Raw genomic sequence first — 21,655 nt, 5'->3', positions numbered from 1 at the left:
CTTCACTTTACACCATTTCAGCTTATGAAAGGTTTCATAGGAATGCTCTACTTTTGGACAGCAGGGGAGACCTGTGCCTTCATAACAACCTGGAAGGTGAGGCTCAAATTCAGCTTCCTTGGAAGAGGAGGTGGTACCTCACCATTCACAATGCCCAGAGCATCCAGAGGCATGGGCAAGGGAACGTGGAACTGAGTGTGTGCCCAGTCTTTTTTGCTTTAAGGGTCTAGGAATCACACGTCCTCGTGAGGAGACATGCAGGAAATACTATCTGCCCTTGAACTTAAACCTGTCTCTCTAGAGCTTTCTTTCATCCTTTACAGCTTTTCACTCCCATCCATCACAGGCACACAGAAAAAGTAGATCTCTGTTCTCCACTGACCAGCCAACCCTCAGATGTCGGCCAAAGTCCAGGGGACACCTCCTGTATGGCTGGCTCTGCTCGGAATGCTGGGGATAACCAGGGGAGGCTGCAGGGACCCTGCCCCCACAGAGCTCACAGGCGACACAAGGAGACGGCCTGCCAGGCCCACGTGAGCTAACTCAATAACACACATGATAAGGATCAAAGTGAATGATGTGTAAAGCAGACACATCTGGGAGCAAATCCTGGGATGTCAGCCCACAAAGGGACGAAAGGAAGCTTTTTGTTCAATGTTAAAAAAAAAAAAAAAAAAAAAAACTAGCAGCAAAACATTCTATTCAAGCTATAATTTTTCTGGGATCTGGGTATAGAAAAATGAAGAAAGCAGAGCTGCTCTCTTGGATTGAAGCAGGTGGGGGCAGGACATGGATGCAACCAGACTCTTCCCTCTCTTTTCTCTCTGGTGAGCAGAGGACCCCAGTTGCCTCTCCACCTTACAATATCAGGTGTCTGGGCAGCCCCATCCTTAATACTGTTGCTCTAGTACAACCTCTTCACTTACAGGAAGAATGATTTGCTTGCATGCCCATCCCTCCCCCATGCCCCCCTCCCCGCACCACCACCCCTTCCCGCCATAGACTGTCAGCTTCTAGGAGATGCACCTTGGACCTTGTTCCTTTTTATACACCAGAGTCTGGCATATAGTGGTCGCTTAGGGAGTGTGTTGAAATGGATCAAAGGAGAGATGCCAGCACAGAATCCGAATGTGGAGGGTCTTATGTGAGGTCATTCAGTTAGTGGGATGCTTGAAATCCTTTTTAGAAAAGTAAAGAAAATCTTGAGAAAGAAAAACAGACCTGGAGGAATCAGGCTCCCTGACATCAGACTATACTACAAAGCTACAGTAATGAAGACAGTATGGTATTGGCACAAAAGCAGAAATATGGATCAATGGAACAGGATAGAAAGCCCAAAGATAAACCCACACACATATGGTCACCTTATCTTTGATAAAGGAAGCAAGAATATACAGTGGAGAAAAGACAGCCTCTTCAATAAGTGGTGCTAGGAAAACTGGACAGCTACATGTCAAAGAATGAAATTAGAACACTCCCTAACACCCATACACAAAAATAAACTCAAAATGGATTAAAGACCTAAATGTAAGGCCAGACACTATCAAACTCTTAGAGGAAAACATAGGCAGAACACCCTATGACATAAATCACAGCAAGATCCTTTTTGACCCACCTCCCAGAGAAACGGAAATAAAAACAAAAATAAACAAATGGGACCTAATGAAACTGAAAAGCTTTTGCATAGCAAAGGAAACCATAAACAAGACGAAAAGACAACTCTCAGAATGGCAGAAAATATTTGCAAATGAAGCAACTGACAAAGGACTCATCTCCAAAATTTACAAGCAGCTCATGCAGCTCAGTATCAAAAAACAAACAACCCAATCCAAAAATGGGCAGAAGACCTAAATAGACATTTCTCCAAAGAAGATATACAGATTGCCAACAAATACATGAAAGAATGCTCAACAACATTAATCATTAGAGAAATGCAAATCAAAACTACAATGAGATATCATCTCACACCAGTCAGAATGGCCATCATCAGAAAATCTACAAACAAACAATGCTGGAGAGGGTGTGGAGAAAAGGGAATCCTCTTGCACTGTTGGTGGGAATGCAAATTGATACAGCCACTATGGAGAACAGTGTGGAGGTTCCTTAAAAAACTAAAAATAGAACTACCATACGACCCAGCAATCCCACTACTGGGCATATACCCTGAGAAAGCTATAATTCAAGAAGAGTCATGTACCACCATGTTCACTGCAACTCTATTTACAATAGCCAGGACTTGGAAGCAACCTAAGTGTCCATTGACAGATGAATGGATAAAGAAGATGTGGCACATATATACAATGGAATATTACTCAGCCATGAAAAGGAACAGAATTGGGTCATTTATAGTGATATGGATGAACCTAGAGTCTGTCATACAGAGTGAAGTAAGTCAGAAAGAGAAAAACAAATACCGTATGCTAACACCTATATATGGAATCTAAAAAACAAACAAAAAATATGGTCATGAAGAACCTAGGGGCAAGACGGGAATAAAAATGCAGACCTACTAGAGAATGGACTTGGGGAGGGGGAAGGGCAAGCTGGGACAAAGTGAGAGAGTGGCATGGACATATATACACTACCAAATGTAAAATAGATAGCTAGTGGGAAGTAGCCTCATAGCACAGGGAGATCAGCTTGGTGTTTTGTGACCACCTAGAGGGGTGGGATAGGGAGGGTGGGAGGGAGCGAGACGCAAGAGGGAAGAGATATGGGGATATATGTATATGTATAACTGATTCATTTTGTTATAAAGCAGAAACTAACATACCATTTTAAAGCAATTATACTCCAATTAAGATGTTAAAAAAAAAAAAGTAACGAAAAAAAATAGGTGAGAATTCTCAGGAAAGACAGAAACTGGAGAGAAAAAAGGATCAGTAAGGAGCTAAAAATACCTTCAAGTGAGAGCCTTATTATCATATCAATAAATATAACAATATCTATAAACCTGAAAATTTCTCTGCTTGGTATTTTTCTATTTCATTTCTCTGTTAGCGTTTCTTCATTAATCTTCTTACTGACTTACAGTAACAAGTGCTAACAATTACTAAACAACTATTAAATATTGTTTACATTCTTTAAGAGCATTGCTTGCATTTTCTCATCTAACACTCAGAACAACCCTTTCAGCTGTACTATGATTCCCTTTACATAAATGAGAAAATTGGAACTCAGAGAGGTTAAGAGGCTTGTTCACGATCATTTGGCCGCGAAGTGGAGAAATGTGCCTTGGAACCCGGGGTATGCATTCACTGACTGTTTCATAAGAGTAGGTGATAGATTCAGTAATTTGAGGACCAGTGCCCTTCTCCTTGGCCCTGTGGTCACAGAGCTGGGTAATGTATTGCTCTCACTGCTGCTTAGAGCCTGGAGGTTGGAGTTACCTAAGTTCCAGGCTTTCTTCGGGGCCCAAAAGATACCTCAGCCTTTAGTCTGGGTCCCTAAGAGCACCAGAGAGTGAGCTGCAGCCCCACACAAAGGTCTCTGGGCAAGCTCCAAGTAGTGACAGCGCGCCCAAAGCCCAGACCCAAGAAAATCTTCCAACCTCTGTTTTGGAGTGTGTGCTTCGTCTAGAAAAGCAGGCCTGCCTTCGCAGCCTTTCCCACTGGTGTTACACACGTTTAAATAGGGGCCGTATTTCACCCTAGAAATGGCGGCATTTCAGGAGCAGAGTGTGATTAAGAAAGACGGATGGTGGGCAATATCCTTTACCAACACCTGTACTGTGCGCAGGGATCTATTTGGCAGAAAGGAACTTTGTAAGAGTAAGACTAGAAAACAAAATGTGGTGGGGGTGGTGAGGAATGGCAGGGGAGAGAAGAAGGAGGGTGATACCGAGGTGAAGAGGTACGCACTACAGAAAAATGCTGGGCTGCAGGAGGAGCTTCTGCCCCAGCTCTGCCACGAACTGACAGAGAAGGTTGGGGCAAGCCTTCCCCTCGCTGGCCTCAGTTTCCCCATCAAACCCCTCAGAGGTCTTGTCTTGCTCAGATACCCAAGGCTGCAGGAGGCACTGTTTGGAGGCGACCACACCCAACGACAGACTAGGCTGATCTCAGCCTCGAGGACACCGGAACTGAGTACTTAGCCACGTGATGACGGCATCAGCCCCCCCCCCACCCCCTTTTTTGAGAGGCAGGGACCTCTGGCTGTGGAACTTCAAAACTACAGCATGAAGGTGTGCAGGCTGAGGCGTGCAGGATCAGGGAACGGACACTGGCTATGGGGCTGGATGGACCTTCGTCCCAGTGTTTCTACAGATCGTGTGGGTTAATAAATTTGCCTTTCTTTGTTTTTTTTTGGCCTCGCCTCACAGCATGTCGGGTCTTAGTTCCCCGACCAGGGATCGGACCTGTGCCCCCTGCAGTGGAAGCATGGAGTCCAAACCACTGGACCACCGGCGAATTCCCTAGGTTAGTAAATTTGGAGTTAACAACTTCAAAAAGGGAAAGAAAGATGAAAGGCACTAGGATAAGACAAAAAGAGACTTTAGAGTTAAGTGGACTAGGGGAGGGGTACCCACCCCTACACTTGTTTGCTTTGTAAGCTCAGGAAAGTCACAGTTCTCCAAGCCGGCCTTTTTCCTCTTTCCTCGTCTGGAAGATGGGGATAAAGACCACCCCACAGAGCTATTACGAATATTAAATGGATTAACGGTTTGTAAATTCTTAGCACAGAGCCTGACATAAAAATAAATGACTTTTTCTTGTAATAGTAAATGGGAGTGTTTTCTTAATTTCATTTTCAGATTTTTCATCATTAGTGTATAGGAATGCCAGAGATTTCTGTGCATTGATTTTGTATCCTGCTACTTTACCAAATTCATTGATTAGCTCTAGTAGTTTTCTGGTAGCATCTTTAGGATTCTCTGTGTAGAGTATCATGTCACCTGCAAACAGTGACAGCTTTACTTCTTTTTTTCCGATCTGGATTCCTTTTATTTCTTTTTCTTCTCTGACTGCTGTGGCAAAAACTTCCAAAACTATGCTGAATAATAGTGGTGAAGGTGGGCAACCTTGTCCTGTTCCTGATCTTAGTGGAAATGGTTTCAGTTTTTCACCATTGAGGACGATGTTGGCTGTGGGTTTGTCATATATGGCCTTTATTATGTTGAGGTAAGTTCCCTCTATGCCTACATTCTGGAGGGTTTTTATCATAAATGGGTGTTGAATTTTGCCAAAAGCTTTCTCTGCATCTGTTGAGATGATCATATGGTTTTTCTCCTTCAATTTGTTAATGTGGTGTATCACATTGATTGATTTGCATATATTGAAGAATCCTTGCATTCCTGGGATAAACCCAACTTGATCATGGTGTATGATCCTTTTAATGTGCTGTTGGATTCTGTTTGCTAGTATTTTGTTGAGGATTTTTAGAGAAACGGAAATAAAAACAAAAATAAACAAATGGGACCTAATGAAACTGAAAAGCTTTTGCATAGCAAAGGAAACCATAAACAAGACAAAAAGACAACTCTCAGAATGGGAGAAAATATTTGCAAATGAAGCAACTGACAAAGGATTAATCTCCAAAATTTACAAGCAGCTCATGCAGCTCAATATCAAGAAACAAACAACCCAATCCAAAAATGGGCAGAAGACCTAAATAGACATTTCTCCAAAGAAGATATACAGAAATCCAACAAACCCATGAAAGAATGCTCAACATCGCTAATCATTAGAGAAATGCAAATCAAAGCTACAATGCGGTATCACCTCACACCAGTCAGAATGGCCATCATCAAAAAATCTACAAACAATAAATGCTGGACAGGGTGTGGAGAAAGGGAACCCTCATACATTGTTGGTGGGAATGTAAATTGATACAGCCACTATGGAGAACAGTATGGAGGCTCCCTAAAAAACTAAAAATAGAGCTCCCATAGGACCCAGGAATCCCACTACTGGGCATACACCCTGAGAAAACCATAATTCAAAAAGAGTCATGTACCACAATGTTCATTGCAGCTCTATTTACAATAGCCAGGACATGGAAGCAACCTAAGTGACCATCGACAGATGAATGGATAAAGAAGATGTGGCACATATATACAATGGAATATCACTCAGCCATAAAAAGGAACAAAGTTGAGTTATTTGTAGTGAGGTGGGTGGACACAGAGTCTGTCATACAGAGTGAAGTGAGTCAGAAACAGAAAAACAAATACCGTATGCTAACACATATATATGGAATCTAAAAAAAAAAGTCAAGAAGAACCTAGGGGCAAGACGGGAATAAAGATGCAAACCTTCTAGAAAATGGACTTGAAGATACAGGGAGGGGGAGGGGTAAGCTGGGACAAAGTGAGAGAGTGGCATGGACATATATACACTACCAAAGGTAAAATAGATAGCTAGTGGGAAGCAGCCGCATAGCACAGGGAGATCAGCTCGGTGCTTTGTGACCCCCTAGAGGGGTGGGATAGGGAGTGTGGGAGGGAGGGAGACGCAAGAGGGAAGAGATATGGGGATATATGTATATGTATAACTGATTCACTTCGTTATAAAGCAGAAAGTAACACACCATTGTAAAGCAATTATACTCCAATAAAAACGTTAAAAAATAAAATAAAATAAAAGACTTGATAAACAGAGGCTATCACCTACATACTCCTCCTCCCCGTTAAAAACATCATCGTCATCATCACCGTCGCCATCCTCAGCCTGGATAAGGAAGCTTTCTCTTTTTATTTTGGTGGTTTCACTTCTCTAAAGGCTCTCGCAGAGCAGACGGAGAGCCCTGTTCTTTGTGGCCCCATAGGGAAGCTAGGATCAACAGGACGTGGGGAAAAGGCGCCGTGTAACTGCACACCCTTGGCACACTCTGTTCTGCTTGTTCAAAGGAGCCACTGTTTTCTTGTTTTAGCGGCTGCGTATATAGAACTGAAAACATAATCATATCATGTGTGACATTATACATGCATTACACAATAATGACATATGCATGTACAAAGTGGATTCAAGAGACCTGGGTGAAGTAATGGAACCAGACACAAACATCTGGGCGATGTGTACTCTACACATAGGGAATAGTGAGGCCAAAAGCTTAGAGGGCTAGAAGGAGAACAAGCAGGCCAGGGATGGAGGGAGTGAGTGAGGGCGTGGTAGGAAATAGCAGAAGTCAGCAGAGGCCAGCTCAGAAAGGGTTGATAGTGGAAAGGATGTTGGATTCATTCTAAGTATGCTTAGATGGTTAATGTCATCGGTGGTGGCATTGGAGCAGGGGGTGGTATGATATGATTTTTATTTTAAATCATAATTTCAGCTGTTATGTGGAAAATGGACTTGGTGGGGATGAGCAAGGCAGGGGAGCAAAGACCAGTCTTGAGGCTCTGCCGTGTCCCAGGTGAGGGATGATACTGGCTTGATCTCGGAGGTCAACTGAGGGTGTTGAAACAGTTTTGAATAATGGATATATCTTCAAGGTGGGTATATTTTAAGGTAGATGTACTTTAAAGGTATATTCTCAAAACAGGATCTGCTGACAGTTTGGACGTGGACATGAGAGGCAGAACTAGTCAAGGATAACTCCAAGTGTTTGCGCCTGAGTAATAGGGCACGTGGGCGCCGGTGCCTTTTCCAGGATGGGCCAGACTGTGGGAAGAGCAGGTGGAGGACATAATGAGTTCAGTTCCAGACATTCAACGTTTGAGATGCCCATTAACCATTCAAATGGAGGCATTTATGAGGTTGGGGCTGAGCTATGTGGCATTTAAAACCAGGGCGCTGAATGAAATCAGTGTGGGAGGGAGAAGGTGAGGAGTGTGCTGGGGTGAAGCAGGGAGGATCCCGCAGAGGCCAGTGTGTCAGAGCTGCCTATGAGAATCAGGAGAGAGTGCTGTCTTAGGGTAAAGAAGATGTTTCTGGCAGGAAGGAGTGACTAGCTATGTTACACAAAAGGGTCCAGGAAATAGAGACTGAGAAATGGTCATTGAAATTTGGCAAGACGAAGGTCACTTGGGGACATTGACAATGAGATTTGAGTGTGTTGCTGGGAGGGAAGGGGTGGGGTGAGAGACCGGTGGAAGCGGATTCAAGAGAGAAGGAAGGTGAGACACTGGAGGTGGTGAATACAGGTAACTCTTTAGAGGGGTTGTGCTATAAGAAGAGGGCAGAGAATTGGAGCGGAGCCCAATACTTATGGAGGGGTTAAGGAAAGGGTTTGGTTTTGTTTTGTAAAATGAGAGATCTGAAAACACGTTCATATTGATGGACATGATCCAGGAGAGGGGAGAAACTGCAAAGGCAAAGCCTACAATGGCGGAAAGGGAGCCCAGTGCCTGAGTTCAGGGACAGTCCAAATTCTGTGGGACCTGCGCTGATGCAATCCAAAGAGGCTTCTTTTGAGAAAAAGAATTCAAAATCATGAATTCAAAATCAGTTATGGACATGAATATTTACTTAGTCCGAGAAGAGAAATCATAGCAAATCAACAACACTTTAAAGATGCACGTATCTTTCTTCTGAGATCTCTTTAGGCCGGGATTTCTCAGTCTGCACAAGATTGACATTTTGGGCCAGGTAGTTCTTTGTTGGAGGGGGCTGTCGATGTTTAGCAGAATCTCTGATGTGTACCCACTAGATGCCAGTAGCAGCCATCCCCCAATTTTGACAACTCACGATGTCTGAGACATTGCCCTCCACCACCTTGAGAACCATATGCTTTAGATAATTTACTTGAAATGCTTACATACAACAGTATGTATACATGGTCACAATCTCCACCTCAAGTATCTACAAACCCTAGAAACCTCTAGCACTGACAGGCGCCAGGCAAATAAAGGTCTCTGAAGCTTAGGCTCCCTTTGCTTCTGATAAACCCACCTCTGCTTGAGCTGAAGGCTTGCACTTAGATTGGAGCAGGGAGAACACCCACCACAAAAGAAGGCAAATACATCCTTTATCCAGATTCACCAATTTGTAACATTTTGACACATTTGTTTTCTTCCTCCCTCTCTCTCTCTCTCTCTCTCTCTCTCTCTCTCTCTCTCTCTCTCTCTCTCTCTCTCTCTCTGTCTCTCTCTCTCCCACACACACACACACACACACACACACACACATATTGTTATCTATTTTCCTGAGCTATTACAATAGTTTTCAGACATCATGCCTCTTTACCCTTAATGTTTCACTGCGTATTTCCTAAAAAACAAGAATAGCCTCAGAATAGTTGTCAACTTCAGGAAATTGCACACGGATATGATACTTCTGTCAAATCTAACTTCCATACTCTAATGTTTTTCAATTGACCCAATTATGTCCTTTATAATTGTCTTTTCCATTTTCCATCCAGTACAGGTGAAACAGGAGGGATGGGGGCAGGGCACACAACCTCTGAAAGAATGACATAGCCCGAGGACATGACATAAACTGATTATAACCAAATGGGTCCAAGACGGCGGACAAATCGACTTCCACCAGACCTTGAGCCTCAGTATATGCTCACTGTAACACATCAGGAAGTTGAATGACACATCCACAGGCGCCATGACAGGTCCAAGGCCGACCATAAGGATCAAAAAGTGGGTGGTGGCCCAACTCCTGGAAATCCCCGCCCCTTCCTGAACTAGCTGGAATACTCCTCCCACTCATCAGCCTATGAAATGACCCACCCCTATAAAAACTGACAACCCCATACCCTGGTGCCTTTCTCACCTTCTGAGATGGCCCACACTCTGTCTGGGGAGTGTGTTTCTCTCTAAATAAATCCACTTCTTACCTATCACTTTGTCTCTCACTGAATTCTTTCTGCGATGAGACATCAAGAACCTGAGCTTCATTAAGTCCTGAAACCAGGCCACGTGTGATCTCAGTTGGAAGACAGTGGGTTTTGGTTGGATTCAAGCCCCGGCCGCATGGGTTCAAGTCCCAACCTGGGTTTAGGCTGGGTTCGAGTCCCGGCACAGGGATTCGAGTCCCAATCTGAGGTGCACGGTTTCACAGGACCTGTTCCAAGACCATATATTACATGTAGTTCTCATGTTTCTTTAGTCTCTTTTTATCTGGAATCTCAGTTTGTGTTTGTCTTTCATGCCAGTGACACTTGAAGAATAAAGGCCAGTTTCTTTCCTTTAATGTTCAATAATAAACTATTTGGTATTTGGTAATTTATACATGTTTATATTTTAATAATAAAATGTTTTGAATCTGCAAAAAAATAAATAAATAAAAGAAAAGAAGGCAAGACGGAGTTTAGGGTATAGATACCAGTAAACTGATAGACTAGAATCTTCTCATTACTTGTGTTTTCTCAGTCCCATAAAAAGCAAGGGCCTCCACTAAGAGCGTGATGGCAGGAGGCTGTGTTAGAGTTTTGCAAGAAGGGGAGGAATGAGGTAGTCACTCTGCAGAGTAAGAGAGTGAGTGGACTAGGGTTCCTGTAAGCCTTGTAACGGACTGGAAGTGGGAAGGAGAAAGAAGACCAGTCCCGGCGGCTCGAGGATGGGATGGGTGCCTTCTAAGTTAGTGCACGCCGCATTGCCAGAGCAATGTGCCCTGTAATAGGCATTCAAGCTGCACAGACCACAGGATCATACTAGGCCTTCTAGTTCTGGGATTCTGTGATAATAGAGCAAAGCAACCCGATGCCCTAGACCTTACCATGCAGAATTACTCCGTGGCACCTTCACTCACAAGAGCATAAGATCAGTCCCATAAATAACGGTTGTGATGGCTGAGCACACCGGCCCTGAGTGGGGGCTTTCCAGGCCTCATCTCATTCAATACTCTCAGCAAGATAAGAGAATTCTAGGAAGTGTGAGTCACGTATCCACTGTCACACAGCTGGTAGAGATGGTGTGACCCAAATCGAGGAACATTCTACAAAATGCCTGACCAGTATTCCTCATGACTGTCAAGGTCAAAAAACAAAACAAAACTCAAGTAAAGACTGAGAAACCGTCTCAGACCAGAGGAGACTGAGGAGACATGATAACTCAATGCCATGTTATATCTTGGATTGGATTCTGGAACAGAAAGAGAGTATTACTGGAAAAACTGGTGAAATTCAAATGAAGTCTCGGGCTTCATGAAGAGTGAGGTACCCACGTTGGTTTCTTAGTTCTGACAACGGTGTCACGGTAAGATGTTAACATTAGAGGAAAATAGGTGAGGTGCCAATGAACACTCTGGGTATTATCTTTGCAATCTTTCTGTAAATCTAAAATGAGTTCAAAATAAAAACTTCCCTAGAAACAACAATAACAGCAGTAGTAGTAGCTGCAGCAGCAACAAAAACAAAGATGTGACTAATTCCCAGGCATTCTGCCTCCAGGAGCTTTGCTTGTCTGTGATGTTCCGGCCACTGGGATCTGGAGGTAGTCATCCTGTCTTCAACATGACGTGTCTAAGGCCTCTGCTTTCTGCTTTTACGCCGACACGTGTCCTCCAGCCGAGAGGCAGCCTGGTACAGTGCAAAGGGATGACTCTGAATCCAGGCAAAAGCTGGTTCAGCATCAGCCCCCCTATTAACTAACCATGTGTCTGTAGAGAAATCACTTTGCACCTCAAACCTTCGGTTTCCTGCATCTGTAAACTGCAGCCCATACATAATCTCTCCCTGACCCAGGCTTCACGTGAGACTCCAAATGGAAACCGAGAAAAGCACAACACTTGGCACGCAGTAGGTGCTCAATAAACATGAGGTCAGGCTTCTTTCTTAAGAGCTCAGAACCAAGAGCAAACCCGGCCTCTTTCTTTCTGACCAGAACCTTTCATGTCTGATTTATAGGCTGGTTTAGGTAGTTGAATTTTAAATAATTCATAGCCTTGCTGTTAATATTTGTAGTTGTTGAATTCCTCTAATAAAACATTTAGGGATTTCTTTCCTCCCTGAAGTGTATTTCGCCCGGAGAATGACATGTTTTCTGAAATCTAGGACTTGGCTGCCCTCTCTTTACTTTCCTTTCTGCAGCTAATCCTGTCTATTGCTGTGGCAGGGGTGAGAGATGCCAGTTTGGGTTTTGCTAAGTAGCTATGGGTGTGCAAAAAATAGGGGCACCAATTCAACTGCGGCTGCGGCTTGGGAGGTGGGATCACCTTATTAGGACCTGTGTGGTGGTTATGAATCGACTTCTTATTAGAGCTGAGTTTGAACTCAGATTTGCCATGTCCTTACTGTGTGAGCTCATACAGGTAACCTAACCTTTCTGTGCCTTTGTTTTCTCGTGTACAAAAATGGGAACGATAACACTCTTGGTTACTTTGCCTGGCATGCTTCTGGGTCCTCAAGTTCTGCCTGTACCCATAGAACCTGCCTTACCTAATCTTTCCCAGCCTCAGCCCCTGCCTCGTGCATTAGATGTGACAAACAGACTCCCCATTTATTCCTTTTTCTTCTCACTTTGGTTTGGGCCATTTCCATGAGAACCCCAGTCTCTTTCTTGGACAAAACCCTGCCGGCTTTGTCATTTCTCAGTTGCCCTAAATTTGCGCGAAGGGACGGATGATTCGAGCATGCTGTGTCATTTTCTTAAGGAGGCTCTGGCTCCCTCTCAGAGATGCAGGAGAGTCTGAAACACAAGGCAAGCTTCACAGGTGCCAACTGTATTGTTCAACGAATACACTCCCCTTTACAGCACTTATATTTCATTCTCTACTGCCAGAATGGAGACACATGCTGTGTTTCTGTATTCGTAATTGGGGAAGAACAGATGGGAGAGATGCAGTTGGAAGTAATGCTGTCATTAAAATAATCTATACTGCTCGTAACTCTCTGGCATGTGCAAGAAGGTGAGCGGAGCCACGTGGACCAAGTGTCTTCACATCCATTCCTCGGGGAAATTATGGGTGGTTCGTGCTTTGGTAATATCCACATTCCCTCATGGCATACCTCTGTGGGTGCACCTCTACCTCCGGGGCCCCGAAGACAAGAATAGGAGCAGATTGGTGGAAATATTTCCTTAGGTGGGGTGGGCATTCTGGAGAAGAACAGCACAGGCAAAGGTGCAGAGTCTGGACAATTGGGGGTGTTTTCAATTACTAGTAAGAAGAGCAGCCTGGCTGGGGTGGAGATCCTTTTAGGGAAGGCGTGGGCAATGTGGCTGGAAGAAGACCATGGGCCGTGGTGATGAGGTTCTTAATGCCAAGAAATGTTGAATGAGAATCCCTAAGGTTGGTACCAAGAGCCCTGGCCTGGGAGTCAGGCTCAGTTCGGGCTGTTACTAACTAACTATGTGAACGTGGGAAAGACATATCTTTCTTGGGCCTCCGTTCTTCATCTGTAAAGGGGAGTATATTCTTTGATGATCTTTAGTAGTTTGAAGGACAGTAGCTCCGAACTTCAGCGGGACACAACTAATTCCTGAGTCTTTATTCTCTTCTGGCCGTGAAGGTCAAGTTTAAACTAAGGTTATCCCAGTCCCTATTGTTTTATAATAATAATAATAATAAGACAATAAGGCTCCCTGTTACTGAAGGCCTACTCTGTGCCAGGCACTGTAAAATTCTTTATTATGTGTCTTGATCATCAGAAGCCCATCACGCAGAGGTTATCACCCCTTCACATCTGGAGCTCAGAGGTAAGAGGACGTACTTGTGTCATCCAGGGCTGAGTGGCAGGGCCAAGAGTCATGCCTGCCTTGGTAGCTGCTCTATTCTCGCCAGTCCCATTGCCACGACAAAATGGCACCTCCTAAAGCAAAGAACACTGTGGAAATCTTTAATGTCCACTGGCTAATTTCATCCTTTCCACTGCCCTTCAAGGGAGATCCTGGGATCCCTGTTCTATAGATGAGTACACTATAGTTCTGTAAAAAGAAATCACTAGTCCAATGTCATAAAACCAGCCTGTGACACAGTGGGGCTTCGGCTTCACACTGGCCCCGCATAAAGGCTCTGGATGCTACCTTAGGTGTTTCTGCGCTCAAATTCACACAGGTGGAGCCTGGAATTAGGGATCAGATCCACAGTCTCTTCCCCCAAAGTCTGGGATGTTCTTTGCAAACTTTTTTCTCAAGGAGGCGCCATGCTGCCAGACTTCCAAACTGCCCTCTCCAGCCCCGGGAAGCATTCTCTCTGCAGACACGTCAATGCCATTGTCACAAGGGGAACATCTGGGCGGATACCTTTGAAAGTCTGCCGCAGCCTTAGACTTGCTAGAAGGCCAGGGATTCCCTGTAGCTGTGACCAACCTCTTCCTTGGGGACAAGGCTTTTGACCACTTGACCGGCATGTCGACTCAAGCTTTAGAAGGTGATTTTTCACCATACTCTTCAGAAGGTCACCTTATTCTACACACTGGAGTTTCATACTGTTACCTCTCCCCACTATCAATGGGGCACCACCAATGAAAAGTGCTGGTGAAGCTCTCTGGACATCACTTTAGGGCATCTGAGCTTGGAAGTTGGGAGGGAGGAGGGGAAGTTGACTGAGTAGCTGTTTTATACAAATCAGCTCAAAAATATCCAGTCACAGCCCTGCAAGGTAGGTACTGCATTACTATCCCCATTTCATAGATGAGGAAATTAAATTTAGAAAGGTTTATTAAATGACTTGCCCAAGACATATGGTAAGTGATAGAAACAAGGTTTGAATCCAGGTCTTTTGTTTTTCTGACATCAAAAACCTGTAGCCTTTTTGGCTGTACCACATGACCTCTGATGCTAAGAAAACACAGATTTGGCCCTCATCTGTCTCACCTCCACTCTCACCTTTCTCATTGATCCAAGATTTCTCACTACCTTGGGAAATGCCATCGTTCCAGCCATTTGGGCAACAAAAGTGCTAATTTCTCTTGGAAGATATTTCCCTGGCCATTTTTTGCTTAAGGAACAAGGATGTCAATTTTGGACTCCTGTGTATTGCAAAGACCCCAGTGATGACCACGTTCTTGCCACCCACAGAGTCTTTGCACATGCTGTTCCCTCTGTCTGAAATGCTTTTCCCTCACCGCTTTCCCTCTTTAACCCTGCTCACCATTTAGATCTCAGATCCATTGTGACTTTCTCAAGAAGCTGCCCTGAACCCATGTTGAGGTCAGCCCCCTCCCCTCCCAATGAACTCTCAGAGCATTGCACTACTTTATTCTCTGGCACATAGCTCAGTTTCCAAGTATTGATTAATTGGTGAGTTACTGGGCTTATGCCAGCCTCTTCCACTAGACCATAAGCTCTAAGAGGGCAGAGAGCACATTTACTTGGATCACTACTGAGTCCTCAATTCCAATCACAGGGCTTGGAAGATAGTAGATGCTCAATGAGCATTTCTGAACGAATGCAAGGATGCATTAAAGTACAGGATGCTAAAATGCCTGGGTCTGGAGACAACAGAATTTCCTAACTTGTGCATTAAAGAGGCATAGCTTTCTCTTTGTGGCTAGTTAGAAATACAGAATTTCCGGCTCCATCCCAAACCTTTCTGAATCAGAATCTGCATTTTAACATGATCCTCAGATGATCCCTATGCATATTGATGACTGATCAGCACTGCAAAGGAGAAAGGAAGGTAGAAGGGAAGGCTGTGGCAGCCCAAGGTAATAAATCAGTTAATTGGTCCACCAATGAATTTGGTAAAATTATCTGAGCGCCAACTATGTGCTTAGTACTACACTGGGCCCTGTGACTCTGGCGTGAACATACTAGATATGATGCCTGCCTTTAGAGAACACCTTATACCTGCCTGGATGGGCAAGGCATCTAGAGCTACCAAAGCAGAGTGAGGAGATGCTTATTGATCTAGGTGCAGGAGGGCTTCCTACAGGTGGTGACTGGGAGTGGTGGGTAGAGAGGACAACTTCATACTCAATGGAGCTTCTTGTCACATGTCACCAGGCTAGAGGCTGACAGATGGCTTGGGAGGTTCTTGCAATAATCCAGGCTAGAAATGCAAGCTGGTCTTTATTCCCCTGTAGAGTCTCTCCTCCACTCTCTCCTGTAAGCCTTTCTACAAAACCTGTGAATCAAGTAATGGCCAAATCCCATGAGAGCCTCCCCTGTTCTTTTCTTATTTACATTCTGCCTCCAAATGTCAATTTCCCACCTTCTTCTTGACTCCCTCTATGTTTTCTTCCCTCTTCCACCAATGCTTTTCCTAGCATTCCTCTAATATATCCATTATGTGGACTATAATGTAGCCATTAGAAATTATGTTTACAAAGACTGTGTGATAGCACGGAACACACTGAGGTTATAACAGGAAGTAGGGTGAAAAACCATATAGGCATATCATTACAAGTCGTATAAAAATAAAAACACTACGTATTGTTAAAAAAAAAAGCAAAACTCGAGAAGTATCAACCAATATTTACGTTTGCATGGGGACTTAAAAATACTTATTTCAATTTTCTCTGTTTTTCATTTTTTATGACTTGGGAATGTCTTTTATAAATAAAAAAATAAATAAATACCACAAATTAAAAACTGCTGTCATTTATTTACTATGTCATTTTGGGCAAGTTTGTTAATTTCCCTGAGCCTCAGTTTTCTCATCTCTAAAATGGGGCCAAGAATTGTGCTCCCCACACGAGGTGTTTTCAGATAGTGTTCATTGAGCCTGGCAGGACAGAAAAGACTAAAACCACAGCAGTATCATTGTTGTGATCAGTTCACAGCTTAACTGTTCAGTGCAGGTTGGGATCAAAGAACAGGATGAGTCTGATGAGGTAGGGACAGAGGTTGGAGACAGGAGGTCACTGTGTGGGAGTCCTGAACTTTGGAATTAATTTTATTCTTAATTGGCTGTATGACCTGGGTAATTTCTGTACCATCTCTGGGCTTCTGTTTCCCCAAATGTTTAAGAGGAACACAGCCTTCATGATCAACAGAACTTCCTGTTACAGGTCAAAAAGACACTATCTCAATTCCCCTGGAATTCACACCATGAATGCTTTAACAGTCCTAAAAATTCTGTTGGGCAGATACTGCAACCTCTTTCAAACGTCTCTTAGTCCTCTGAGGTGTGCTGACCTACGAATAAAGGTCCATCTCTGTTAAGGTCAGGAGGCCTCATACTTGCTTTCAAAGAGCTACAAGGCCCCTCCTCCCCTGCTAACCACAGAGCAGTTCTTAGAGTTGCTTAGATTCTGTCCATTGTTTTTAAAAAATGCCACATTAAATTAACACAACGTTGTAAATCAATTATACTTCAATAAATTTTTTGTAAAAAGATCATGAAAAAGATATCCCATGCTCTTGGATTGGAAGAATTAATATTGTTAAAGTGGCCATACTACCCAAAGCAATCTACAGATTTAATGCAATCCCTATCAAATTACCCATGACATTTGTCACAGAACCTAGAACAAATAATCCTTAAATTTGTACGGAACCTTAAAAGATCCAGAATTGCGAAAGCAATCTTGAGGAAAAAGAACAAAGCAGGAGGCATAACCCTCCCAGATGTCAGACAATACTACAAAGCTACTGTAATCAAAACAGCATGGTACTGGCACAAAAACAGACACATGGATAAATGCAACAGAACAGAGAGCCCAGAAATAAACCCACACATCTACAGTCAATTAATCTTCAACAAAGGAGGCAAGAATATACAATGGAGAAAAGACAGTCTCTTCAGCAAGTAGTGTTGAGAATGTTGAACAGCTGCACGCAAGTCAATGAAGTTAGAATACACACTCATACCATACACACACACACACACACACACACACACACACACAAACACACACAAAAAAACCTCAAAATGGCTTAAAGATGTAAATATAAGACATAATATTATAAAAATCCTAGAAGAGAACATAGGCAAAACAGTCTTTGACATAACAATGTTTTCTTAGGTCAGTCTCCCAAGGTAATAGAAATAAAAGCAAAAATAAACAAATGGGACCTAATCAAACTTATAAGCTTTTGCAGAGCAAAGGAAACCGTAAACAAAATGAAAAGACAACCAACAGACTGGGGGAAAATATTTGCAAATTATGCTACTAAGAAGGGCTTAATTTCCAAAATATACAAACAGCTCATACAACTCAATAACAGAAAAACAAACAACCCAATAAAAAAATGGGCAGAAGATCTAGATAGACATTTCTCCAAAGAGGACATATAGATGGCCAACAGGCCCATGAAAAGATGCTCAACATTGCTAATTATTAGAGAAACGCAAATCAAAACCCCAACGAGGTATCACCTCACACTAGTCAGAATGGCCATCATTAAAACGTCTACAAATTATAAATGCTGGAGAGGGTGTGGAGAAAAGGGAACCCGCCTGCACTATTGGTGGGAATGTAAACTGGTGCAGCCACTATGGAAAACAGTATGGAGGTTCCTCAAAAAACTAAAAATAGAGTTGCCATATGATCCAGCAATCCTACTCCTCTACTCCTGGGTATATGTCTAGACAAAACTATAATTCAAAAAGATATGTGCACCTCTATGTACACAGCAGCATTATTCACAATAGCCAAGACATGGAAACAACCTAAATGTCCATCAACAGATAAATGGATAAAGAAGATGTGGTATACACACACACACACACACACACACACACACACACTGGAATATTACTCAGCCATAAAAAAGAATGAAATAATGCCATATGCAGCAACATGGATGGACCTAGAGATTTATCACACTAGGCAAAGTAAGTCAGACAGAGAAAGACAAATACCATGTGATATCACTTACATGTGGAATCTAAAATACAACACAAATGAACGTATCTACAAAACAGAAACAGACTCACAGATACAGAGAACAGACTTGTGGTTGCCAACGAGGAGGGGAGGTGGGGAGGGAAGGATTGGGAGTTTGGGATTAGCAGATGTAAACTATTGTATATAGAATGGATAAACAACAAGGTCCCACTGTATACAGGAACTATATTCAACATCCTGTGATAAACCATAATGGAGAAGAATATGAAAAAAAAGAAATATATATATATATAGCTGAATCACTTTGCCGTACATCAGAAATTAACACAACATTGTAAATCAACTATACTTCAATAAAATTAAAAAACAAATCATGAAAAAAATGCCATGTTGATATGTTAGGAATGAGGGTGGGGAGTCCCCAGTTCTCAGCTGTCAAGCATACACTGCCTTGTTCTTTGCAATTCAGTTCTTAAAGTTGATAAGTCTTGTTTCAAATACTGCCTCCTATTTCTCCCAACACTGTACAGTGAAGGTGGGGGGTTGGATCAGATTCTTCTCTAAAAAAGGCCTTGAGCTCCAACCGTCTCCTCCTCGCAAGGACAGCAGCAGTTTCAGTAGATGAAGGAGGACCTTTCTCCTGAGCACATGGTTCTCTCCCAGAAGTAGCCCCTCTCCCCCAACCCCAGCCCCCCACCCCAGTCGACACGTCATGTTCAGAGGAGCCAGACCAGCTGACTCTGCTCTACGTGAAAGCTCTAAACAATCTGGTGGCATAAAAGCCAAAGAGTTGTTCTCCAGCTCCTCCCATAAGAGGAAGATTAACTGGGAAAAATTTAAAGAGGAGAACGCACATGAGGAAGACTGAAAGGTAAAAAGAAAGGGAAGAACGGGAACAATCAACTTTCAGGATCCCTTACAAAATCCTGGGTCAACATCCGACTGGTCTCTTGCAAGCCCTGTTCATGCTCATGACGTTTGCTTACCTTAGCAGCTTACATGAAAATGCTTCACTCTGTCCTGTGCACGATGTTAAGCTCTTGAGCATGCATGGCCTCATTTCACCCTCAACTAGAATGTCAGCTCCATGTGGACAGCGGTGGGTTATGTGGCATGTTTGCTGTTGCACCCCCATTTTTTAGGACAACACCAAGGCCCCTTGTATGTGTTCATTAAGTATTTGGTGATACACTGAACGATGACTCTCTGAGGCTACTAGGATTACGACCTCCATTCTACAAAGCATAAATTGGAGTTCCTGGAGATTAAGTTACTTGTCTAAGGTCATGCAGCTGATAGGAAGTAGACCCAGGATTCAGGTCTGTCCGGCCTCAAAGCCTGCTTTGTTTCAGTCCCTGTGCCCATGAACCATGCCTACCCCCCTCCACCTCCCTATTTAAGGCTCCTTCCTCTTTCATGTGACTGCTCCAGGGCCACCTCCTTCTGGAAGTCCTCCTTGATCACTTCTTTGGAAGGTAGGACTCCCCTAGGAGTGACATAGTCCACAGCCCTCCTATCCTTTCCCAAGTCTAAAGCCACCTTCCCCAGAAGGCCCCTTATTATTACCCTGAGCAGTGTCTGAGTACTTGATACCTGGTATCGTTATTGTTTGCAAAGTGTGTGCCCATAGCAAGTTATAAGCTTCTGAAGGAAGTCTCTGTATATGATTTATTTTGTGTATTGCAAGAATGCCTGATTCATAATTGGTTTTTAATCAATTTATGTTCAGTAATGACTAGTTTAAGCCTTGGAATCATAGTGTCAGGGAGCAATTTGGCATTGCCTATCGTAATTCAAAATATCTTTTCTTTTATCATGTAATTCCAACTTACAAATCCTCAAACATAGTCATGAAAATTCATGCATGAGGCTGTTCATTGCAGCATTGTTTATACTAGTAAAACCAACAACAGTAACTTAAAGGCCTATTACTGGTGGATGGTTAGCTCACGATACATCTGTGCTATGGAATATTCATCAGCTATGAAAAGGAATATTGTAGATTTGGGTGAACTGACATGGAGTCATCTTTAAACCATTGTATTAAGTAGAAAAAAGCAAGTTTCAGGAAAAATATATAGTTAAAGTTTCCCTATATAAACACGTGTCAACCGTTCTAGAATCTGCATTCAAACTGCTAAGCAGTGGCTACTTTTGGAGTGGGATGTAAGTTTGATGCGTGAACATTTCTGCTTTTTTCCTCTGAAAATGCGTCTTAAGATTTTTTTGGTGACCTAAAACAATAGACGCATAGGACATGAAGACTGGCAGAGGCAGTGCAGGATGGGGCTTAGGCTCACTGAGTATTTATCATCTGCCAGAGATGGGCTGAGGTCTTTGCCTGTATTCCTCACTTCCGCCTCATAACAAACCCTCAGAGGTAAGGATCAGCAGTGCCACTTTATAGATGAGGACGTTAAAGTTCAGACTCAAACACAGCCTGTCTAAATCTCAAGCTCATCCTCTTCAAGAGCTTAACACCAAGATTCTAATCAAAGTCCGTTTTGTGGATGGAGACGTGGAGCCCTCTGCGGTTTCACCCAGCTGGGGGTAGGCAGCCAGGAAGCTCCCTCCTGTGCTGTGTCTCCCTCTCATTGCTTTCCTCATCTGGAGGTCATCACCCCAGCCAGCCAAGTTGCTCTTGGGCAAGGACAAGGGCAAGGGCAAGGGCAAGGGCAAGGGCAAGGGCAAGGGCTTTGCCTTTTGTTTCTCTGCCCCCAGGTCTGAGCTGATCATACTTCTACAATGAGATAGTCACTCCTCGAGGGTCCAAGTCAGCACTTACGTGGCTTCGTTTGCTCTTTTGTCTTTAGAGATGGAGTTGAGTTGTCTTTGCAAAGCAGACTTCCCAGGAGGGAAGAGTGGTACCATCTGCATTTTTTCAGAAGAGGTGAGTGAGCAGGAAGGAGCTGTAGGAAACAGTTCCTGTTTGGTGATTAGACCCAACATTCATTGATCAGGTTTGGCAGAGACATCCACAGCTTTCGTTCCTGGGGATGGTGATTGCGTCAGGGTCTTTGATGCCTGGCTGGTCTGCACTGGGGATGGGCCATCTCAGAAGGAGTCATAAGGTGGGAAATAAGAATTCAAATTA

At 43.4% G+C, this 21,655-nt stretch overlaps 1 protein-coding gene across 1 annotated transcript in view; it reads right to left on the bottom strand.

Moving 5' to 3' along the window:
• ASTN2 (astrotactin 2) overlaps positions 1-21,655 on the bottom strand; it is a 915,753-nt gene that overhangs the window by 391,296 nt on the left and 502,802 nt on the right. The gene's annotated exons all lie outside the window — the stretch shown is intronic.

Source organism: Phocoena sinus, chromosome 6, assembly GCF_008692025.1.
Source record: "Phocoena sinus isolate mPhoSin1 chromosome 6, mPhoSin1.pri, whole genome shotgun sequence".
Classification (NCBI taxonomy): Eukaryota; Metazoa; Chordata; class Mammalia; order Artiodactyla; family Phocoenidae; genus Phocoena; species Phocoena sinus.
Note: the sequence above shows the minus strand (reverse complement) of the source record. Positions and strands in the feature narration are given on the sequence as shown.